Raw genomic sequence first — 25,902 nt, forward strand, 5'->3', positions numbered from 1 at the left:
ATCTCGCACGAGTCTCGCTCCTCAATACCCGGCACTGCCGCCGGCCCTCGGACCGCAGCACATAGAAATCCATGGAGCTGAACACTCCGGTCCCGAGTGCCGGCGGCAGTGCCGGGTATTGAGGAGCGAGCCTCGTGCGAGTTTCTCTTATGTCTGACCCCGGCCTATATGTGATTATATGCTAATGTCAGAATTTATATGTGGGAAGGACGACCCAACCCGGCGCCGTATTTGGCATTGATGCTGCCCGAGGCGCTGTGAGTGGTCGCTCCCCCTATTGAGAAGTCAGACAACAGTCTCCTGCAGCCGTCAGTGTCACACGGACAAATTCTCTCCGGAGTTTTCACACCTACAGGACACCATTATAGTCTATGAGGCCACATGGATGTGATTTCTCACTGTGCGCCTGGGCAAAACTTACAGAGATTTCTCTGTTTTTTTACAGCACAACATATGAAAAGTGCTAATACAAGTCTATGGGTCCAGAAAACCTATCACACGGGTAGTATTAGTATACAGCGTGTGCGCCATCCGTGTGCTGCCTGTGATTAACACTGCAAAGTATAACAGAGGCGTCATCATTTATTTATCCATCTGTGAAAACCACTGACGATAACTGATGGTAAAAACGGGCGCGCGGACCGCACACTGATGACACACGGACTGTGTCACACACAGGGTGTGTGTGATAGAGGGGTGCAAGAGGGTGCAGGGTGTGTGTGATAGACGGGAGCAAGAGGGTGCAGGGGGTTTGATCCCCTCTATCACACACCCCCTGCACCCTCTCGTTCCCCTCTCACATCCCCCCTGCACCCTCTTGCTCCCCTCTATCACACACCCCCTGCACCCTCTCGCTCCCCTCTATCACACCCCCCCGCGCCCTCTTGCTCCCCTCTATCACACCCCACCTGCACCCTCTTGCTCCCCTCTATCACACCCCACCTGCACCCTCTTGCTCCCCTCTATCACACCCTCTTGTTCCCCTCTATCACACACCCCCTGCACCCTCTTGCTCCCCTCTGTCACACACCCCCTGCACCCTCTTGCTCCCCTGTCACACACCCCCTGCACCCTCTTGCTCCCCTCTGTCACACACCCCCTGCACCCTCTTGCTCCCCTCTGTCACACACCCCCTGCACCCTCTTGCTCCCCTCTGTCACACACCCCCTGCACCTTCTTGCTCCCCTCTATCACACACCCCCTGCGCCCTCTTGCTCCCCTCTATCACACCCCCCCGCTCCTCTCTATCACACACCCCCTGCACCCTCTTGCTCCCCTGTCACACACCCCCTGCACCCTCTTGTTCCCCTCTATCACACACCCTGGCCTCATCTTCCCTGTTCCCGTCATTACTGCGGACCGTACACTGATGACACTGGCACCATCTTACACGTACGTGGTTATACACAGCTGAGTGACAGATGCTGATAAGAGCCGTTCCCATTACAGAGTAGTTACTGTCCCCATACACATTAGACTACGGTCAGCCACACCGGCAGATCTCAGCGCGCTCGGCGACACTCTGACCCTAGACCCCTAGATTAGCACACCGTGTGTTACTGAGAGAAGCCACTGACTGTTCTCCACGTTGTTACATTGTTTCTCTCCAGTTTTGTGTCACTGAAGAGGCGTCACTTCACCCAATACAAAACCCTCGGAAGGTCACGGGTTATTCAAGGTCATCACTGAGAAACAAATGCCATCAATTCACTATTATTGAGAGAAGCAGGATACATGGGACCGGCCTGTGACCCCCGGTAGGAAATCACATGTGTAAGGGCACAGGGTCGCTCTCTGGTATCAGGGAACCGTCACAGCGTGAATACAGACTCTTGTTCTAAGTCTGAGCGCCCCTTTATGGTATTGGCGGGATGTTTGGGCTCGCTGTACAATCTGGAGCCAGACGCCTCCTTGGTCATCACCTGCCTCAGCTAGGTGTATCCAGCCAAAAATGATGGAGGACCGAGCAGAGGCCGACTCTGCCCCATTATAGTCACTGACCCCATCAGCCACATCACTAACCGCTGCTCTGTGGGGTCAGATCTAAGCCCGACAGCCCCCGAATGCACAGAACAGCCTGTCACTCACACACTGCACGAGCAACATGTCCGACCACTGAGCAACAGACAGGATAAGATTGTGTACAGAGGCCACGACTTTACCACCGATGACCGATCCGTATCCTTAGGATGGGTGATCAATGTCTGATCAGTGCAACACCGCCACTCCCATCACTCACCTGTCACTGGAGGCTGGAACTGCACATACCCTACACCCCTCCATCTCCCGCACCCTGCGCCCCTCTGTCTCATGCACCCTCTCGCTCCCCTCTATCACACACCCCCTGCACCCTCTTGCTCCCCTCTATCACACATCCCCTGCACCCTCTTGCTCCCCTCTATCACACACCCCCTGCACGCTCTTGCTCCCCTCTATCACACACTCCCTGCATCCTCTTGCTCCCCTCTGTCACACACTACCTGCATCCTCTTGCTCCCCTCTGTCACACACTACCTGCATCCTCTTGCTTCCCTCTATCACACACTCCCTGCATCCTCTTGCTCCCCTCTATCACACACACTCCCTGCACCCCTCTTGCTCCCCTCTATCACACACACTCCCTGCACCCCTCTTGCTCCCCTCTATCACACACCCCCTGCACCCTCTATCACACACCCCCTGCACCCTCTCGCTCCCCTCTATCACACACACCCTGCACCCTCTTGCTCCCCTCTATCACACACCCCCCCTGCGCCCTCTCGCTCCCCTCTATCACACCCCCCCAGCGCCCTCTCGCTCCCCTCTATCACACCCCCTGCACCCTCTTGCTCCCCTCTATCACACACTCCCTGCACCCTCTTGCTCCCCTCTATCACACACACTCCCTGCACCCCTCTTGCTCCCCCTATCACACACCCCCTGCACCCTCTTGCTCCCCTCTATCACACACTCCCTGCATCCTCTTGCTCCCCTCTGTCACACACTCCCTGCGCCCTCTTGCTCCCCTCTATCACACACACTACCTGCACCCCTCTATCACACACTCCCTGCACCCTCTTGCTCCCCTCTATCACACACACTCCCTGCACCCCTCTTGCTCCCCTCTATCACACACACTCCCTGCACCCCTCTTGCTCCCCTCTATCACACACCCCCTGCACCCTCTATCACACACCCCCTGCACCCTCTCGCTCCCCTCTATCACACACACCCTGCACCCTCCTGCTCCCCTCTATCACACACACCCCCTGCACCCTCTCGCTCCCCTCTATCACACACCCCCTGCACCCCTCTATCACACACCCCCTGCACCCTCTTGCTCCCCTCTATCACACACCCCCTGCACCCCTCTATCACACACCCCCTGCACCCCTCTATCACACACCCCCTGCACCCTCCTGCTCCCCTCTATCACACACCCCTTGCACCCTCTCGCTCCCCTCTATCACACACCCCTTGCACCCTCTCGCTCCCCTCTATCACACACCCCCTGCACCCTCTCGCTCCCCTCTATCACACACCCTCTGCACCCTCTCGCTCCCCTCTATCACACACCCCCTGCACCCTCTCGCTCCCCTCTATCACATACCCCCTGCACCCTCTCGCTCCCCTCTATCACACACCCCCTGCACCCTCTCGCTCCCCTCTATCACACACCCCCTGCACCCTCTCGCTCCCCTCTATCACACACCCTCTGCACCCTCTCGCTCCCCTCTATCACACACCCCCTGCACCCTCTCGCTCCCCTCTATCACATACCCCCTGCACCCTCTCGCTCCCCTCTATCACACACCCCCTGCACCCTCTCGTTCCCCTCTATCACACACCCCCTGCACCCTCTCGCTCCCCTCTATCACACACCCCCTGCACCCTCTCGCTCCCCTCTATCACACACCCCCTGCGCCCTCTCGCTCCCCTCTATCACACACCCCCTGCGCCCTCTCGCTCCCCTCTATCACACACCCCCTGCGCCCTCTCGCTCCCCTCTATCACACACCCCCTGCGCCCTCTCGCTCCCCTCTATCACACACCCCCTGCGCCCTCTCGCTCCCCTCTATCACACACCCCCTGCGCCCTCTCGCTCCCCTCTATCACACACCCCCTGCGCCCTCTCGCTCCCCTCTATCACACACCCCCTGCGCCCTCTCGCTCCCCTCTATCACACACCCCCTGCCCCCTCTCGCTCCCCTCTATCACACACCCCCTGCCCCCTCTCGCTCCCCTCTATCACACACCCCCTGCCCCCTCTCGCTCCCCTCTATAACACACCCCCTGCGCCCTCTCGCTCCCCTCTATCACACACCCCCTGCGCCCCTCTATCACACACCCCCTGCGCCCTCTCGCTCCCCTCTATCACACACCCCCTGCGCCCTCTCGCTCCCCTCTATCACACACCCCCTGCGCCCTCTCGCTCCCCTCTATCACACACCCCCTGCGCCCTCTCGCTCCCCTCTATCACACACCCCCTGCGCCCTCTCGCTCCCCTCTATCACACACCCCCTGCGCCCTCTCGCTCCCCTCTATCACACACCCCCTGCGCCCTCTCGCTCCCCTCTATCACACACCCCCTGCGCCCTCTCGCTCCCCTCTATCACACACCCCCTGCGCCCTCTCGCTCCCCTCTATCACACACCCCCTGCGCCCTCTCGCTCCCCTCTATCACACACCCCCTGCGCCCTCTCGCTCCCCTCTATCACACACCCCCTGCGCCCTCTCGCTCCCCTCTATCACACACCCCCTGCGCCCTCTCGCTCTCCTCTATCACACCCCCCCTGCACCCTCTCGCTCCCCTCTATCAAACACACCCTGCACCCTCTCGCTCCCCTCTATCACACACCCCCTGCACCCTCTCGCTCCCCTCTATCACACACCCCCTGCACCCTCTCGCTCCTCTCTATCACACACCCCCTGCACCCTCTCGCTCCCCTCTATCACACACCCCCTGCACCCCTCTATCACACACCCCCTGCGCCCCTCTATCACACATCCCCTGCACCCTCTTGCTCCCCTCTATCACACCCCCCCTGCACCCTCTCGCTCCTCTCTATCACACCCCCCCTGCACCCTCTCGCTCCTCTCTATCACACCCCCCCTGCACCCTCTCGCTCCCCTCTATCAAACACACCCTGCACCCTCTCGCTCCCCTCTATCACACACCCCCTGCACCCTCTCGCTCCCCTCTATCACACACCCCCTGCACCCTCTCGCTCCCCTCTATCACACACCCCCTGCACCCTCTCGCTCTCCTCTATCACACACCCCCTGCGCCCTCTCGCTCTCCTCTATCACACACCCCCTGCGCCCTCTCGCTCCCCTCTATCACACACCCACTGCGCCCTCTCGCTCCCCTCTATCACACACCCCCTGCGCCCTCTCGCTCCCCTCTATCACACACCCCCTGCGCCCTCTCGCTCCCCTCTATCACACACCCCCTGCGCCCTCTCGCTCCCCTCTATCACACACCCCCTGCGCCCTCTAGCTCCCCTCTATCACACACCCCCTGCACCCTCTCGCTCCCCTCTATCACACACCCCCTGCACCCCTCTATCACACACCCCCTGCGCCCCTCTATCACACATCCCCTGCACCCTCTTGCTCCCCTCTATCACACCCCCCCTGCACCCTCTCGCTCCTCTCTATCACACCCCCCCTGCACCCTCTCGCTCCTCTCTATCACACCCCCCCGCACCCTCTTGCTCCCCTCTATCAAACACACCCTGCACCCTCTCGCTCCCCTCTATCACACACCCCCTGCACCCTCTCGCTCCTCTCTATCACACACCCCCTGCACCCTCTCGCTCCCCTCTATCACACACCCCCTGCACCCCTCTATCACACACCCCCTGCGCCCCTCTATCACACATCCCCTGCACCCTCTTGCTCCCCTCTATCACACCCCCCCTGCACCCTCTCGCTCCCCTCTATCACACCCCCCCTGCACACTCTCGCTCCCCTCTATCACACACCCCCTGCACCCCTCTATCACACACCCCCGCACCCTCCTGCTCCCCTCTATCACACACGCCCTGCACCCTCTCGCTCCTCTCTATCACACACCCCCTGCGCCCTCTCGCTCCCCTCTATCACACACCCCCTGCGCCCTCTCGCTCCCCTCTATCACACACCCCCTGCGCCCTCTCGCTCCCCTCTATCACACACCCCCTGCGCCCTCTCGCTCCCCTCTATCACACACCCCCTGCGCCCTCTCGCTCCCCTCTATCACACACCCCCTGCGCCCTCTCGCTCCCCTCTATCACACACCCCCTGCGCCCTCTCGCTCCCCTCTATCACACACCCCCTGCGCCCTCTCGCTCCCCTCTATCACACACCCCCTGCGCCCTCTCGCTCCCCTCTATCACACACCCCCTGCGCCCTCTCGCTCCCCTCTATCACACACCCCCTGCGCCCTCTCGCTCCCCTCTATCACACACCCCCTGCGCCCTCTCGCTCCCCTCTATCACACACCCCCTGCGCCCTCCTGCTCCCCTCTATCACACACCCCCTGCGCCCTCCTGCTCCCCTCTATCACACACCCCCTGCGCCCTCTCGCTCCCCTCTATCACACACCCCCTGCGCCCTCTCGCTCCCCTCTATCACACACCCCCTGCGCCCTCTCGCTCCCCTCTATCACACACCCCCTGCGCCCTCTCGCTCCCCTCTATCACACACCCCCTGCGCCCTCTCGCTCCCCTCTATCACACACCCCCTGCGCCCTCTCGCTCCCCTCTGTCACACACCCCCTGCGCCCTCTCGCTCCCCTCTGTCACACACCCCCTGCGCCCTCTCGCTCCCCTCTGTCACACACCCCCTGCGCCCTCTCGCTCCCCTCTGTCACACACCCCCTGCGCCCTCTCGCTCCCCTCTGTCACACACCCCCTGCGCCCTCTCGCTCCCCTCTGTCACACACCCCCTGCGCCCTCTCGCTCCCCTCTGTCACACACCCCCTGCGCCCTCTCGCTCCCCTCTGTCACACACCCCCTGCGCCCTCTCGCTCCCCTCTGTCACACACCCCCTGCGCCCTCTCGCTCCCCTCTGTCACACACCCCCTGCGCCCTCTCGCTCCCCTCTGTCACACACCCCCTGCGCCCTCTCGCTCCCCTCTGTCACACACCCCCTGCGCCCTCTCGCTCCCCTCTGTCACACACCCCCTGCGCCCTCTCGCTCCCCTCTGTCACACACCCCCTGCGCCCTCTCGCTCCCCTCTGTCACACACCCCCTGCGCCCTCTCGCTCCCCTCTGTCACACACCCCCTGCGCCCTCTCGCTCCCCTCTGTCACACACCCCCTGCGCCCTCTCGCTCCCCTCTGTCACACACCCCCTGCGCCCTCTCGCTCCCCTCTGTCACACACCCCCTGCGCCCTCTCGCTCCCCTCTGTCACACACCCCCTGCGCCCTCTCGCTCCCCTCTGTCACACACCCCCTGCGCCCTCTCGCTCCCCTCTGTCACACACCCCCTGCGCCCTCTCGCTCCCCTCTGTCACACACCCCCTGCGCCCTCTCGCTCCCCTCTGTCACACACCCCCTGCGCCCTCTCGCTCCCCTCTGTCACACACCCCCTGCGCCCTCTCGCTCCCCTCTGTCACACACCCCCTGCGCCCTCTCGCTCCCCTCTGTCACACACCCCCTGCGCCCTCTCGCTCCCCTCTGTCACACACCCCCTGCGCCCTCTCGCTCCCCTCTGTCACACACCCCCTGCGCCCTCTCGCTCCCCTCTGTCACACACCCCCTGCGCCCTCTCGCTCCCCTCTGTCACACACCCCCTGCGCCCTCTCGCTCCCCTCTGTCACACACCCCCTGCGCCCTCTCGCTCCCCTCTGTCACACACCCCCTGCGCCCTCTCGCTCCCCTCTGTCACACACCCCCTGCGCCCTCTCGCTCCCCTCTGTCACACACCCCCTGCGCCCTCTCGCTCCCCTCTGTCACACACCCCCTGCGCCCTCTCGCTCCCCTCTGTCACACACCCCCTGCGCCCTCTCGCTCCCCTCTGTCACACACCCCCTGCGCCCTCTCGCTCCCCTCTGTCACACACCCCCTGCGCCCTCTCGCTCCCCTCTGTCACACACCCCCTGCGCCCTCTCGCTCCCCTCTATCACACACCCCCTGCGCCCTCTCGCTCCCCTCTATCACACACCCCCTGCGCCCTCTCGCTCCCCTCTATCACACACCCCCTGCGCCCTCTCGCTCCCCTCTATCACACACCCCCTGCGCCCTCTCGCTCCCCTCTATCACACACCCCCTGCGCCCTCTCGCTCCCCTCTATCACACACCCCCTGCGCCCTCTCGCTCCCCTCTATCACACACCCCCTGCGCCCTCTCGCTACCCTCTATCACACACCCCCTGCGCCCTCTCGCTCCCCTCTATCACACACCCCCTGCGCCCTCTCGCTCCCCTCTATCACACACCCCCTGCACCCTCTCGCTCCCCTCTGTCACACACCCCCTGCACCCCTCTATCACACACCCCCTGCACCCTCTCGCTCCCCTCTATCACACACCCCCTGCACCCCTCTATCACACACCCCCTGCACCCCTCTATCACACACCCCCTGCGCCCCTCTATCACACACCCCCTGCACCCCTCTATCACACACCCCCTGCGCCCCTCTATCACACACCCCCTGCACCCTCTTGCTCCCCTCTATCACACCCCCCTGCACCCTCTCGCTCCTCTCTATCACACCCCCCCTGCACCCTCTCGCTCCTCTCTATCACACCCCCCCTGCACCCTCTTGCTCCCCTCTATCAAACACACCCTGCACCCTCTCGCTCCCCTCTATCACACACCCCCTGCACCCTCTCGCTCCCCTCTATCACACACCCCCTGCACCCTCTCGCTCCTCTCTATCACACCCCCCCTGCACATTCTCGCTCCCCTCTATCACACACCCCCTGCACCCCTCTATCACACACCCCCTGCACCCCTCTATCACACACCCCCTGCACCCCTCTATCACACACCCCCTGCACCCCTCTATCACACACCCCCTGCGCCCCTCTATCACACACCCCCTGCGCCCCTCTATCACACATCCCCTGCACCCTCTTGCTCCCCTCTATCACACCCCCCCTGCACCCTCTCGCTCCTCTCTATCACACCCCCCCTGCACATTCTCGCTCCCCTCTATCACACACCCCCTGCACCCCTCTATCACACACCCCCTGCACCCTCTCGCTCCTCTCTATCACACACCCCCTGCACCCTCTCGCTCCCCTCTATCACACACCCCCTGCACCCTCTCGCTCCCCTCTATCACACACCCCCTGCACCCTCTCGCTCCCCTCTATCACACACCCCCTGCACCCTCTCGCTCCCCTCTATCACACGCCCCCTGCCCCCTCTCGCTCCCCTCTATCACACACCCCCTGCGCCCTCTCGCTCCCCTCTATCACACACCCCCTGCGCCCTCTCGCTCCCCTCTATCACACGCCCCCTGCCCCCTCTCGCTCCCCTCTATCACACGCCCCCTGCCCCCTCTCGCTCCCCTCTATCACACGCCCCCTGCGCCCTCTCGCTCCCCTCTATCACACGCCCCCTGCCCCCTCTCGCTCCCCTCTATCACACGCCCCCTGCCCCCTCTCGCTCCCCTCTATCACACGCCCCCTGCGCCCTCTCGCTCCCCTCTATCACACGCCCCCTGCGCCCTCTCGCTCCCCTCTATCACACGCCCCCTGCCCCCTCTCGCTCCCCTCTATCACACGCCCCCTGCTCCCTCTCGCTCCCCTCTATCACACGCCCCCTGCGCCCTCTCGCTCCCCTCTATCACACGCCCCCTGCGCCCTCTCGCTCCCCTCTATCACACGCCCCCTGCGCCCTCTCGCTCCCCTCTATCACACACCCCCTGCGCCCTCTCGCTCCCCTCTATCACACACCCCCTGCGCCCTCTCGCTCCCCTCTATCACACCCCCCCTGCACCCTCTCGCTCCTCTCTATCACACCCCCCCTGCACCCTCTCGCTCCCCTCTATCAAACACACCCTGCACCCTCTCGCTCCCCTCTATCACACACCCCCTGCACCCTCTCGCTCCCCTCTATCACACACCCCCTGCACCCTCTCGCTCCTCTCTATCACACACCCCCTGCACCCTCTCGCTCCCCTCTATCACACACCCCCTGCACCCCTCTATCACACACCCCCTGCACCCTCTCGCTCCCCTCTATCACACACCCCCTGCACCCCTCTATCACACACCCCCTGCACCCCTCTATCACACACCCCCTGCACCCTCTTGCTCCCCTCTATCACACCCCCCTGCACCCTCTCGCTCCCCTCTATCACACACCCCCTGCACCCTCTCGCTCCTCTCTATCACACCCCCCCTGCACCCTCTCGCTCCTCTCTATCACACCCCCCCTGCACCCTCTTGCTCCCCTCTATCAAACACACCCTGCACCCTCTCGCTCCCCTCTATCACACACCCCCTGCACCCTCTCGCTCCCCTCTATCACACACCCCCTGCACCCTCTCGCTCCTCTCTATCACACACCCCCTGCACCCTCTCGCTCCCCTCTATCACACACCCCCTGCACCCCTCTATCACACACCCCCTGCGCCCTCTCGCTCCCCTCTATCACACACCCCCTGCGCCCTCTCGCTCCTCTCTATCACACACCCCCTGCGCCCTCTCGCTCCCCTCTATCACACACCCCCTGCGCCCTCTCGCTCCTCTCTATCACACACCCCCTGCACCCTCTCGCTCCCCTCTATCACACACCCCCTGCACCCTCTCGCTCCCCTCTATCACACACCCCCTGCGCCCTCTCGCTCCCCTCTATCACACACCCCCTGCGCCCTCTCGCTCCCCTCTATCACACACCCCCTGCCCCCTCTCGCTCCCCTCTATCACACACACCCTGCACCCTCCTGCTCCCCTCTATCACACACCCCCTGCGCCCCTCTATCACACACCCCCTGCGCCCTCTCGCTCCCCTCTATCACACACCCCCTGCCCCCTCTCGCTCCCCTCTATCACACACCCCCTGCACCCTCTTGCTCCCCTCTATCACACACCCCCTGCGCCCCTCTATCACACACCCCCTGCGCCCCTCTATCACACACCCCCTGCACCCTCTCGCTCCCCTCTATCACACACCCCCTGCACCCCTCTATCACACACCCCCTGCGCCCCTCTATCACACACCCCCTGCACCCTCTTGCTCCCCTCTATCACACCCCCCTGCGCCCTCTCGCTCCCCTCTATCACACACCCCCTGCCCCCTCTCGCTCCCCTCTATCACACACCCCCTGCGCCCTCTCGCTCCCCTCTATCACACACCCCCTGCCCCCTCTCGCTCCCCTCTATCACACACCCCCTGCGCCCTCTCGCTCCCCTCTATCACACACCCCCTGCGCCCTCTCGCTCCCCTCTATCACACACCCCCTGCCCCCTCTCGCTCCCCTCTATCACACACACCCTGCACCCTCCTGCTCCCCTCTATCACACACCCCCTGCGCCCCTCTATCACACACCCCCTGCGCCCTCTCGCTCCCCTCTATCACACACCCCCTGCCCCCTCTCGCTCCCCTCTATCACACACCCCCTGCACCCTCTTGCTCCCCTCTATCACACACCCCCTGCGCCCCTCTATCACACACCCCCTGCGCCCCTCTATCACACACCCCCTGCACCCTCTCGCTCCCCTCTATCACACACCCCCTGCACCCCTCTATCACACACCCCCTGCGCCCCTCTATCACACACCCCCTGCACCCTCTTGCTCCCCTCTATCACACCCCCCTGCGCCCTCTCGCTCCCCTCTATCACACACCCCCTGCCCCCTCTCGCTCCCCTCTATCACACACCCCCTGCGCCCTCTCGCTCCCCTCTATCACACACCCCCTGCCCCCTCTCGCTCCCCTCTATCACACACCCCCTGCACCCTCTCGCTCCCCTCTATCACACACCCCCTGCGCCCCTCTATCACACACCCCCTGCACCCTCTCGCGCCCCTCTATCACACACCCCCTGCACCCTCTCGCTCCCCTCTATCACACACCCCCTGCACCCTCTCGCGCCCCTCTATCACACACCCCCTGCACCCTCTCGCTCCCCTCTATCACACACCCCCTGCACCCTCTCGCTCCCCTCTATCACACACCCCCTGCACCCTCTCGCTCCCCTCTATCACACACCCCCTGCACCCTCTCGCTCCCCTCTATCACACACCCCCCTGCACCCTCTCGCTCCCCTCTATCACACACCCCCTGCCCCCTCTCGCTCCCCTCTATCACACACCCCCTGCGCCCTCCTGCTCCCCTCTATCACACACCCCCTGCACCCTCTTGCTCCCCTCTATCACACACACTCCCTGCACCCCTCTCGCTCCCCTCTATCACACACCCCCTGCACCCTCTCGCGCCCCTCTATCACACACACCCTGCACCCTCTCGCTCCCCTCTATCACACACCCCCTGCACCCTCTCGCTCCCCTCTATCACACACCCCCTGCGCCCTCTCGCTCCCCTCTATCACACACCCCCTGCACCCTCTCGCTCCCCTCTATCACACACCCCCTGCACCCTCTCGCTCCCCTCTATCACACACCCCCTGCGCCCTCTTGCTCCCCTCTATCACACACACTCCCTGCACCCCTCTCGCTCCCCTCTATCACACACCCCCTGCACCCTCTTGCTCCCCTCTATCACACACCCCCTGCACCCTCTTGCTCCCCTCTATCACACACCCCCTGCACCCTCTTGCTCCCCTCTATCACACACCCCCTGCACCCTCTCGCTCCCCTCTATCACACACCCCCTGCGCCCTCCCGCTCCCCTCTATCACACACCCCCTGCGCCCCCCTGCTCCCCTCTATCACACACCCCCTGCTCCCCTCTATCACACACCCCCTGCACCCTCTTGCTCCCCTCTATCACACACCCCCTGCACCCTCTCGCTCCCCTCTATCACACACCCCCTGCGCCCCCCTGCTCCCCTCTATCACACACCCCCTGCGCCCTCTCACTCCCCTCTATCACACACCCCCTGCTCCCCTCTATCACACACCCCCTGCACCCTCTTGCTCCCCTCTATCACACACCCCCTGCACCCTCTCGCTCCCCTCTATCACACACCCCCTGCGCCCCTCTATCACACACCCCCTGCACCCTCTCACTCCCCTCTATCACACACCCCCTGCGCCCCCCTGCTCCCCTCTATCACACACCCTCTGTCCTCCCCATGTTCCCTGTTCCCGCCATTACCTCTCACAAGTTTCCCATATCTTTCAGCTTTCCACGATGCAAACTCTCTGGCTCCTCCCCCATTGCGCCACATGGTCGTGACGTCACCGCAGGTCCTGTACCATCCAGTCAGATGTCATGTCTTCCGGTTAGGCGGGGATGTGGCAGACACTGAGGCCCCTGATCATGTGACCCCTGACTCCTCCCCTCCTGTGACCTCATCACAGGTCCTGTGTGCACAGAGCAGTCATATATGTGGCGAATGCTCCTGGACCTTCTGCTTTCTGGGCCGGTTCCTCCTGTGAGTCCTATTAACCCTTTCGCTCCCTGTCTTCTCCTTTCTGACAGGACAATCTCTGAATTCGGACAGTGTGACAGGAATTTCAGCAATGTGGAAGGAAGAAATGACAATTTTCCTGTTTCCCTCACAGAAATGTGACTTTCCCCCAATGTATCATTGTCCTAAAGGTGACAGGAGCGCTGAGGCCGCACAGTGCGCCGTGTCTCCTGAGTGCCGATACCCCACAGGCTCGGGAGGGAAGGGGCGCCATTGTGGCTGGGATAGACGGCGGACGCCGTGTGACGTGTGAAGAGCGCTGACACCAGAACAGCAGAGACCCCACAAGTGGCCCCCTGTTACCCCCTCCACCTCTGGGGGCTCATCTAGGGGGCAGGGAGGATTATTAACCCTCAGGGGGTCACAGAATTGTGTAACATTGAGCGGAGGAATGAAATGTTCCCACTAAAATGTCGCTCCGTCCCCAAGTCTGTAATTATCACACGGGAGAAGAGGAGAAAACAGAAACCACTTGTTCCACAATTTCCCCTGAGCACCGATACCCCATAAGGGGCCGGACACAGGAGGGAAGGAGCGCCGTCTGACAGGGCAGAGTCTGCTCTTATGGTGTTAGGGGGTCACATTATCAGAGCCACCAATAAGAGGCGCCATGTTACACCCGCCACCTCTCAATTACTCATCTGTGTCCCAGAATTTTATACCATTGGGCGATAAGGAAAAAATAATTACATTTTACCACAAAAAATAGTTTTCTCCCCAGAGTTTACCTTTATACAAAGGGGAAATAGGTAAAAATGGCCCCAAAATGTGTCCGACAATTCCCGATGACTGTCCGGCGCTTCATGCCCACCCGGCGAGGCTTGGGAGGGAAGACGCTATTGGATTCCTGGAGAACACATTTTCTCAGGATACAGTAGGGAGAATAAGTCTTTGATGTTCTGCCGATTTTCCAGGTTTCCCCCTACAGAGAATGGAGAAGTCGGTAATTGTTATTGTAGGAAGACTTCACCTGTGAGAGACAGAATCTAACAATAAATAACAGAAGATCACACCCTATGATTTCTAAGGAATTAATGGGAATTTTATTGCATGAAATAAGTATTTGACACAATAGAGAAACAGGATTTTTGCCCCCCCCCCCCCCCTACAGATCTTCTCCAGATATTTCAGTTTTCGGGGCTGTTGCTTGGTAACATTGAGTTTCCGCTCCTCCACAGATTTTCTGTTGGGTTCAGGTCTGGAGACCGGCTAGGCCACTCCAGGACCCTGACATTCTTTAGTAGCCGCTCCTTAGTTTCCCTGTCTCTGTGTTTTGGGTCATTGTTCTGCTCAAAGACCCAGCCTCCACCCATCTTCAATGCTGTTACTGAGAGAAGGAGGTTGTTAGCCAAAATCTCCCGATACATGACCCCATCCATCCTTTCTTCAATACGTTGCAGTTGTCCTGTCCCCTTTGCAGAAAAATACCCCCAAAGTATGATGTTTCCCCCACTAGGCTTCACGGTTGGGACTGTGTTCTTGGGGTTGTACTCATCCTTCTTGTTCCTCCTCACATATGTAAGGAGTTGATACCCAAAAATTCTCTTTTGGTCTCATCTGACCACTTGACCTTCTCCCATGCCTCCTCTGGATCATCCAGATGGTCATTGGCGACCTTCAAATAGGCCTGGACATGTGCTGGCGTGAGCAGGGGAACCTTCCGTGCCTTGCAGGATTTTAATCCATGACAGCATCATGTATTGCTAACTGTAATGTTTGAGACTGTGGTCCCAGCTCTCTTCAAGTCATTGACCAGGTCCTCGTCCCATGTAGTTCTGGCCTGATTCCTGACCTTTCTCAGAATCACCCTTACTCTACGAGGCGAGATCTTGCATGGAGCCCCAGACTACGGAAGATCAGTCATCTTGTATTTCTTCAATGTTTCTAATAATTGCACCAACAGTTGCCTTCTCACCTAGCTGCTTGCCTATTGTCCTGTAGCTCATCCCAGCCTTGTGCAGGTCTACAATTTTTTCCCTGGTGTCCTTGGACAGCTCTTTGGTCTTGGCCATTGTGGAGAGGTTGGGAGTGTGATTGAGTGTGTGGACAGGTTTCTAGTATACAGGTAATAAGATTAAATAGGTGCAATTAATACAGGTAATGAGTGCAGAGTAGGAGGCTTCATAAAGAAAAACTAACAGGTCTGTGAGAGCCAGAATTCTGGCTAGTTGGCAGGTGATCAAATACTACTTTACTACTTTCATCCAATAAAATTTAATTTACTTATTTAGAAAACATACAATGTGATTTTCTGTTTTTTATTTTTACATTTTTATCTCACAGTTGAAGTGTACCTGCAATAAAAATTACAGACCTCTTCATTCTTTGTAGGTTGGAAAACTTGCAAAATTGCCAGCATAACAAATACTTATTTTCCCCACTGTAGTTTGTGGACTCCATATACAGTATGTGGGCCCTGCTATATACTATGTGGGCTGTGCTATATACTATGTGGGCTGTGCTATATGCTATGTGGGCCGTGCTATATACTATGTGGACTGTGCTATATACTATGTGGGCTGTGTTATATACTATGTGGACTGTGCTATATACTATGTGGGCCGTGCTATATACTATGTGGGCTGTGCTATATACTATGTGGGCTGTGCTATATACTATGTGGGCTGTGCTATATACTATTTGGGCTGTGCTATATACTATTTGGGCTGTGCTATATACTATGTGGGCTGTGCTATATACTATGTGGGCTGTGCTATATACTATGTGGGCTGTGCTATATACTATGTCGCTGTGCTATATACTACGTGGACTGTGTTATATACTACGTGGGCTGTGTTATATACTACGTGGGCTGTGTTATGTTATATACTATGTGGGCTGGGCTATATACTATGTGGGCTGTGCTATATACTACGTGGACTGTTATATACTACGTGGGCTGTGTTATATACTATGTGGCTGTGCTATATACTATGTGGCTGTGCTATATACTATGTGGGCTGTGCTATATACTATGTGGGCCGTGCTATATACTATGTGGGCCGTGCTATATACTATGTGGGCCGTGCTATATACTATGTGGGCCGTGCTATATACTATGTGGACTGTGTTATATACTATGTGGGCCGTGCTATATACTATGTGGGCCGTGCTATATACTATGTGGACTGTGCTATATACTATGTGGGCCGTGCTATATACTATGTGGGCTGTGCTATATACTATGTCGCTGTGCTATATACTACGTGGGCTGTGCTATATACTATTTGGGCTGTGCTATATACTATGTGGGCTGTGCTATATACTATGTCGCTGTGCTATATACTACGTGGACTGTGTTATATACTACGTGGGCTGTGTTATATACTACGTGGGCTGTGCTATATACTATCCGGGCTGTTCTATATACTATGTGGGCTGTGTTATATACTATGTGGGCCGTGCTATATACTATGTGGGCCGTGCTATATACTATGTGGGCCGTGCTATATACTATGTGGGCCGTGCTATATACTATGTGGACTGTGTTATATACTATGTGGGCCGTGCTATATACTATGTGGGCCGTGCTATATACTATGTGGACTGTGCTATATACTATGTGGGCTGTGTTATATACTATGTGGACTGTGCTATATACTATGTGGGCTGTGTTATAATATTATTGGGGGGTATATTATATTCTATGGGGGAGGCTGTGTTATATACTATGTGGGCTACATTATATTCTATATGGAGGACTATGGGAAGTGTATAATACTATATGGAAGACTGAGCAGTGTATTTTAATATATGGAGGACTATAGGGAGTGTATTATACTATATAGAGGACTATGGGGCACATATTATATGGAGGACTATGAGGTGTGGATTTTACAATATGGAGGACTGCACATTATAATATATGTCGGACTATGGTGTGAATAATACTAAACAAGCAAAATGCTGCATATTCATTGAGTGATTGGATTGTTTATGCCGGAAGAAAAATCATTGTTCTCAGCAGCACATCGCCGGTGTAAACTGTAGATGTGCTGCTGATAACATGATACTGTCTGGGGACAGATTCATCTAATAGTGATTGTTCTGTTCCCATCATTATTCCTCAGCCAGTGGAAAGAGGCCGGGAAACAAGTGTGGAACGATTTCAATATTGTCGATCATGCTTGTTTAGCGGCCTGAACTCAGTGCATGTAACTACAACCGAAATGCTCCTCTGTGATGTGCCATATGTCAGCATTTGGGCCCCATTTTAAACTTTGCCTAGGGCCCCACTTTGCCTAAAACCGGCCCTGTGTGTCACAGTAAGTTTGTAAAACCATTTAGCTCAGGATAATTGGATAAACAGGTCAGGTATAAGGGGTAAAGGATAGGGAAGGTGAACCGTGACTCACAGGCACAACCCTCCATCCTTCTACCAAACCCCCCACGGTGACCGGAGAGGAGCATGGCCGTATATGAGCCTCAGTCGGTCTCTGGAAGGGAGGAAATAAACGAGATTTCAGCAGATTAGTTTCAATAAATTTTTATTTAGAAACTTATTAAACCAAGTCCAAGTTATGATCTCCCATGCAAGGGAGCATAAGCTAACAATTTACCATACATTCAATAAACTTCAAATAATATAAGGGGAGACAGGACATAGACAGGGTAGGGAAAGGCACAAAGGATATAATTATACGATATCCAATAATCTATAATGGTGTCATCAATAACCAATCCAGGGCGATTAAAGCGGTTATGCAACCCACTATTGTAGGATCATATATGAATCCCGTCCCAGGCCGTGATCAGTTCTCAATTGGCTACAGAGAGAGCCTCCTTGCCTGATCCAGTCGAGTATCTGAGTGAAGCTCCATCCAGGGATGCCAAACCCTGAAGAAAGAATCCCACCTGTCGGTTCTAGTTTCTTCTATTCTTTTATATAACATAATGTCGTTCATCTTCTCTTTCACCATAGATATTGGCAGTGAGGGCGACTTCCACTTTGCCGCAATGTGGATTTTAGTGGCCATACATAAGTAGTTTACTAGCTTCTGAAATCTTTCTGGAAGCCGGGAAGGCCTGGTTCCCAGTAAAAGGGTAGAAGGTTCCAGATTAACCGGTCCACCATACATCTGTGCTATCAGACGCTTCACCTTCTCCCAAAGCCCAGAAACCACCGTACAAGACCATCAAATATGTCTCATGTCACCAGATATTCCACAGCCCCAAAACAGTCTCCCGAGATATTGGGAAAAATGCTGTGAATTTTTTCTGGTCCATAATAGACTCTGTGCAATAGTTTTAAGGAGGTCTCCACAAGGGAAGTCTGGTGACTACCTTCTGATAGGGTGTCACAGCTACGATACCATTCATCAATTGACTGTTCAAACCCCAGATCCTCCTCCCACTGTAACATATACTTCAATTTTTTATCATCTTGTGGAGAATTTATAGCATAGTAGATCAATGAGATCGTTCCCCTGCCCAAAGGATCATTTAGACATTAATTTTCAAAACTCGTTGCCCTGAGAGTAGTACCGCTCGGGAGGATCTGCTTTGCAAAGTGGGAGATCTGGTTCAATCGCATTATGTCCCTAACTGGAGGGTCAAATATTTGAACAAATTCCTGTCTGTCAAGTAAGGCTGTGTTCACACACAGCGTTTTTTTAGCGGTATTTTTAGCGGTTTTTCCAATAAAACCGCTAAAAATAAGCTTCCCATTCATTTCTATGCATTTTTCACCACGAAAAAAACCGCATCACGGTAAAAAACGCAGCATGCTCAATAATTACGCAGATTTTTCCGCGTTTCTGGCTAGTTATATGCGTTTTGAAAACGCAGAAAAAAAACGCACAAAAAACACGCGCAGAAAAAAACGCGCGGTTTCTGGAAAGGGAGTCAGGTTTTTCAGCAGAAAATTTCTGCTACGTGTGCACTTAGCCTAAGATATTAAATGGGGAACACAAATGTTTAAGGCTATGTGCACACGTAGCAGAAATTTTCTGCTGAAAAACCTGACTCCCTTTCCAGAAACCGCACTTTTTTTCTGCGCGTTTTCCGCGTGGTTTTTTTGCGTTTTTTTCCGCGTAGTTTCTAGACACATGGAAAAAGCCAGAAACGCGGAACAAAACGCGAAATTAATGAGCATGCTGCGTTTTTTACCGCGATGCGGTTTTTTTTTTCGCGGTAAAAAACGCATCAATGTGCACAAAAAGTGCAAAATTAATGGGAAGCTTCTTTTTCGCGTTTGCCAAAAAATCCGCGGGAAAAACCGCGATAAAAACGCTGTGTGTGAACACAGCCTAAGTATATGAATACATTTCAGCTTCCACCAAGAAAACATTTGTGGCTCAAGACCTGGCGGGAACATGGGGTTGTGTAATATAGCTGTCAGGGGAGAAGGGCTTGATTGTAAGTTATATTTAAACTTTCCTCCAAAGAAGCAACGAGTGGACTGTAAAAGGAGCCACATTCATTAACCCCCCGTGGAAGTCGGTCTGTGGTCCACATTAGGCCTGATAAAGAGAATGGTTTGGAGAGAAATGATTCCAGAATAACCCATCTCGGACTATTGGGATATCAACATGCACTTATTAATGGAGCAATCTGTGCCGACTTGTAATAAAGTGTAAAATTAGGGAGGGATAAACCCCCTTCTTTTCTGTGACGGAACATAAGTTTTTGCACAATTCTGGGTTGTTTTCCGAGCCAAAGAAACTTAGACATCATAGAGTGTAAATGAGTGAACGTTCTGGCTGGTACCATAATTGGGAGGGACCTAAATAGATACAGTCATATGTAAAAGTTTGGGCACCCCTATTAATGTTAACCTTTTTTCTTTATAACAAGCTATTTCAGTTTCATATATCTAATAACTGATGGACTCAGTTATATTTCTGGATTTTAATGAGGTTTATTGTATTAACAGAAAATGTGCAATCTGCATTTAAACAAAATTTGACTGGTGCAAAAGTATGGGCACCCTTATCATTTTCTTGATTTGAACACTCCTAACTACTTTTTACTGACTTCCTGAAGCACTAAATTGGTTTTGTAACCTCATTGAGCTTTGAACTTCATAGCCAGGTGTATCCAATCATGAGAAAAGGTATTTAAGGTGGCCACTTGCAAGTAGTTCTCCTATTTGATTCTCCTATGAAGAGTGGCATCATGGGCTCCTCAAAACAACTCTCAAATGATCTGAAAACAAAGATTATTCAACATAGCTTTTCAGGGGAAGGATACAAAAAGTTGTCTCAGAGATTTAACCTGTCAGTTTCCACTGTGAGGAACATAGTAAGGAAATGGAAGAACACAGGCACAGTTCTTGTTAAGCCCAGAAGTGGCAGGCCAAGAAAAATATCAGAAAGGCAGAGAAGAAGAATGGTGAGAACAGTCAAGGACAATCCACAGACCACCTCCAAAGACCTGCAGCCTCATCTTGCTGCAGATGGTGTCACTGTGCATCGGTCAACAATACAGCGCACTTTGCACAAGGAGAAGCTGTATGGGAGAGTGATGCGAAAGAAGCCGTTTCTGCAAGCACACCACAAACAGTCGCCTGAGGTCTGCAAAAGCACATTTGGACAAGCCAGTTACATTTTGGAAGAAGGGCCTGTGGACTGATGAAACAAAGATTGAGTTGTTTGGTCATACAAAAAGGCGTTATGCATGGAGGCTAAAAAACACAGCATTCCAAGAAAAACACTTGCTACCCACAGTAAAATTTGGTGGAGGTTCCATCATGCTTTGGGGCTGTGTGGCCAATGCCGGCACCGGGAATCTTGTTAAAGTTGAGGGTCGCATGGATTCAACTCAGTATCAGCAGATTCTTGACAATTATGTGCAAGAATCAGTGACGAAGTTGAAGTTACGCAGGGGATGGATATTTCGGCAAGACAATGATCCAAAACACCGCTCCAAATCTACTCAGGCATTCATGCAGAGGAACAATTACAATGTTCTGTAATGGCCATCCCAGTCCCCAGACCTGAATATCATTGAACATCTGTGGGATAATTTGAAGTGGGCTGTCCATGCTCGGCGACCATCAAACTTAACTGAACTGGAATTGTTTTGTAAACAGGAATGGTCACAAATACCTTTATCCAGGATCCAGGAATTCATTAATAGCTACAGGAAGCGACTAGAGGCTGTTATTTTTGCAAAATGAGGATCTACGAAATATTAATGTCAATTTTATGTTGAGGTGCCCATACTTTTGCACCGGTCAGATTTTGTTTAAATGCAGATTGCACATTTTCTGTTAGTACAATAAACCTCATTTGAATCCAGAAATATAACTGAGTCCATCAGTTATTAGATATATGAAACTGAAATAGCTGTTGCAAAAAACAAAATTGTTATAAAGAAAAAAGGCTAACATTAATAGGGGTGCCCAAACTTTAACATATGACTGTATAAGAAGCGAGGCAGTGACACCATTTTTAATGCATGTGTTCTGCCGAGCCAGGATAACTTTGAGGAAGCCCATCTATCCAGGTCCCTCTGGAAGTTTTGGATCAGTGGAGTGTAATTCCACCGAAACAGAGGTGACCTGTTGGCTGTTAAGTTGATACCCAGATATGTTAGATACCGTATTTTTCAGACCATAAGACGCATTTTTTTCCCTCAAAATTTTGGGGGAAAGTGGGGGGTGCATCTTATGGTCGCAATATACTAACCTGCGGTGCGGTGGTGGCAGCGGGCGGGGCTCTGCGGTGCGGTGGTGGCAGCGGGCGGGGCTCTGCGGTGCGGTGGTGGCAGCGGGCGGGGCTCTGCGGTGCAGGGTGGCGGCGAGATCTGAACCCGCGCATGCGCCGTCCCCGGACCGGCGGCCATCTTTCCGGCAGCCATGTTCCCGGAGGCCACCGCAACATGGCGGCAGCCAGCAAGGGATGTGCGGGGGACTCCGGGCTGCGAGGAAATGCCGGCGGAGCCGCCGCCCCTGCACCGGAGCACAGCCCGCCACCACCCTCACCCAGCACAGGCCACCTGCCCCTGCCCCAGCACAGCTGCCCCAGCACAGCTGCCCCTGCCCCAGCACAGCTGCCCAGCATAACCAACCTGCCCCAGCACAGAGCCGTCACCGCACGAGCCTGGACCACTGAATGACCCCTGTGAATACTCCTCCACCTGTGCCGGATCCCTTCCCAGGTAAGCTGAATTCGGACTGTAAGACGGACCCCCATTTGACACATTATTATTTTTTTCCCTATTTTCCTTCTGAAAATTGGGGTGCGTTTTATGGTCCGGTGCGTCTTGTAGTCCGAAAAATACAGTAATGTTCTTTGTCTATAAACCCAAAATGGGAGGCTATATTAGTTTGCTCTGTCTTAGGAAAATTTACAAAAAATGCTTTGGATTTATCAATGTTAATCTTTAACCCTGAGATCATCTCAAATTCGTGAAGGAGAGAAAACAAGTGAGGGAGTGTAGTGTGGGGACTTATTAATGTTAGCAGGAGATCATCCGCAAAGAGGCTGACTTTATATTGGTCTCCCATATTCTCAGGGCCCAGGATATTCTGATCTCTCCTTATTGCTTCCACAATGGGTTCCATTGCAAGTGCAAAAAGATCCGGAGATAGAAGACAGCCCTGCCTGGTACCCTCTGAATATTAATTGGAGGGGGGTGTGGTGACGGGAGTTTTACATAAGCGATAGGGCTATCATATAACAATTGGAGGCACTTTATAAGTTTAGGGGAGAATCCGACTTCCGATAGAACCGTAAAGAGATATGTCCAGGACGCTGAATCGGAAGCCCTCTCAATATCTAATGCAAGCAGGAGAAGTCGCTTTCGCTGTAGGTTAGTTGTATGAATAATATTTAACCCTCTCCTAATATTATCTGGGGCCTGTCGCGCTGGTATAAAACCAACCTGATCCCGATGGATGAGGTGAGGGAGGATTGATCCTGTTAGTCACAATGGATGTAAAGATTTTGAAGTCAATGTATAAGAGGGATATAGGTCTATAATTTGTTGTGAGATGATCTTTCTTAGGATTAGGGATTACGGTTACATGCGCCACGTAGAGCTCAGGGGGCAGCTGTGAGCCATTTAGTAGTGAATTACAGAGGTTTTTATATGTGGTGTCAGCACATCGCTGCATTTTTTATAATATATTGCTGTAAGACCATCCGGCCCCGGGGCCTTTCCTCTTTTTAGTTTTTTGATTGTTGAAACTATTTCCTCCTCAGAGATGTGTAAATGGAGTTGTTGTGCCGCGGACTCAGTCAGGTTAGGTAGATGTAGTGTGTGAAGGAATGACTCCAGTAGTGAGGGGGGGGTGATTGTGGGGGGAATACAAATTCTGGGGGTATTCATTATAAGTGCTATACATGACATCGGGGTGGGCTGAGATCTGACCCTTAGGGTCTTTTATAGAGGAGATTATATCCAGTGACTCTCTCATTCTGAGCTTACGAGCGGCATCTTATTAGGCTTATTGGCATGGTGATAAAACGCGGCTTTACTCCAAGTTAGCGCCTCTCCGTTCTGGTGGTGAGAATGGCGTCTAATTGTCATTTCATATCTTGTATTTGTGTAGAGAAGTATAGGGGTGAAGAGCGCTGATTGGCCAATTCTAACTCCTGCAGTTTCTCCTCCAGTCTGGGCTGTAATTCAGACCTTTCTTCTTCCTGTCGGCCGATAACTTAATCACAGAACCGGGAATAGATTTTCTGTGCGCGAGTCACATTGCTCCAAGTGAGGCCTCCTCCGCTGTGTGAGTTTAGGGGAAATTTGTTACATCTTCTCTTATAGCGGTTACTTTAGAGATTTGGGCATTTTAGCTCCTGGTGTGGAGTCGATAGCACAATCATATGCCGCCATATAGTAGACGGCCGGTAACTGGTGAGAATTCCCTCCTGTGTGGGGTCTATTTCCCTCCAGAGAAATCACACGTTACATTCCACACATAACACTGTGTAGAGAAGGCGGCGCGGGGTAATTGTGCCAGTAGTGAGGGGCGAATAATGGCGGGAATGTCACTGACTGAGGAGAAGGCTCCATGGTGGTCTGCACTCCGGAGATCATGTGACCCCTGACTCCTCCCCTCCTGTGACCTCATCACAGGTCCTGTGCACAGAGCAGCCATATATGTGGCGTGTGGCTCTGCAGGTTAGTGATCGGCAGTCCAGCTCTTCTTTCTCCTTTCCCCACTTTTCTCCCTCCTGTCCCTTCACTATAAAGCCTGAGCCTCATTATACAGCTGTACAGGGGTCTAGTGAAGGCTTTTTAGCCCTTTCCTCATACTGTAGCTCCTGGGGACAGGCCCTCACTCCTGTCCCTTCACTATAAAGCCTGGGCCTCATTATACAGCTGTACAGTGGTCTAGTGAAGGCTTTTTAGCCCTTTCCTCAGACTGTAACTCCTGGGAACAGGCCCTCACTCCTGTCCCCTCACTATAAAGCCTGGGCCTCATTATACAGCTGTACAGGGGTCTAGTGAAGGCTTTTTAGCCCTTTCCTCAGACTGTAGCTCCTGGGAACAGGCCCTCACTCCTGTCCCCTCACTATAAAGCCTGGGCCTCATTATACAGCTGTACAGGGGTCTAGTGAAGGCTTTTTAGCCCTTTCCTCAGTCTGTAGCTCCTGGGATCAGGTCCTCACTCCTGTCCCCTCACTATAAAGCCTGGGCCTCATTATACAGCTGTACAGGGGTCTAGTGAAGGCTTTTTAGCCCTTTCCTCAGACTGTAGCTCCTGGGAACAGGCCCTCACTCCTGTCCCTTCACTATAAAGCCTGGGCCTCATTATACAGCTGTACAGGGGTCTAGTGAAGGCTTTTTAGCCCTTTCCTCAGTGTGTAGCTCCTGGGAACAGGCCCTCACTCTTGTCCCTTCACTATAAAGCCTAGGCCTCATTATACAGCTGTACAGGGGTCTAGTGAAGGCTTTTTAGCCCTTTCCTCAGACTGTAGCTCCTGGGAACAGGCCCTCACTCCTGTCCCTTCACTATAAAGCCTGGGCCTCATTATACGGCTGTACAGGGGTCTAGTGAAGGCTTTTTAGCCCTTTCCTCATACTGTAGCTCCTGGGGACAGGCCCTCACTCCTGTCCCTTCACTATAAAGCCTGGGCCTCATTATACAGCTGTACAGGGGTCTAGTGAAGGCTTTTTAGCCCTTTCCTCAGACTGTAGCTCCTGGGAACAGGCCCTCACTCCTGTCCCCTCACTATAAAGCCTGGGCCTCATTATACAGCTGTACAGGGGTCTAGTGAAGGCTTTTTAGCCCTTTCCTCAGTCTGTAGCTCCTGGGATCAGGCCCTCACTCCTGTCCCCTCACTATAAAGCCTGGGCCTCATTATACAGCTGTACAGGGGTCTAGTGAAGGCTTTTTAGCCCTTTCCTCAGACTGTAGCTCCTGGGGACAGGCCCTCACTCCTGTCCCTTCACTATAAAGCCTGGGCCTCATTATACAGCTGTACAGGGGTCTAG

At 54.8% G+C, this 25,902-nt stretch overlaps 2 protein-coding genes across 2 annotated transcripts in view; one reads left to right on the forward strand and one right to left on the reverse strand.

Annotated features, from left to right (window-relative positions):
- LOC141075630 (gastrula zinc finger protein XlCGF66.1-like) overlaps window positions 1-13,349 on the reverse strand; it is a 50,900-nt gene extending 37,551 nt beyond the window's left edge. Inside the window, exon 1 of the mRNA XM_073562735.1 lies at window positions 13,200-13,349. The gene's annotated coding sequence lies outside the window, so the exon portion shown is untranslated. The remainder of the gene's footprint in view (window positions 1-13,199) is intronic.
- LOC141075631 (uncharacterized) overlaps window positions 1-25,902 on the forward strand; it is a 70,993-nt gene that overhangs the window by 23,045 nt on the left and 22,046 nt on the right. The window lies entirely within an intron of this gene.

This window comes from Dendrobates tinctorius, unplaced genomic scaffold (assembly GCF_039654945.1).
Source record: "Dendrobates tinctorius isolate UK_male_01 unplaced genomic scaffold, ASM3965494v1 ptg000366l, whole genome shotgun sequence".
NCBI lineage: Eukaryota > Metazoa > Chordata > Amphibia > Anura > Dendrobatidae > Dendrobates > Dendrobates tinctorius.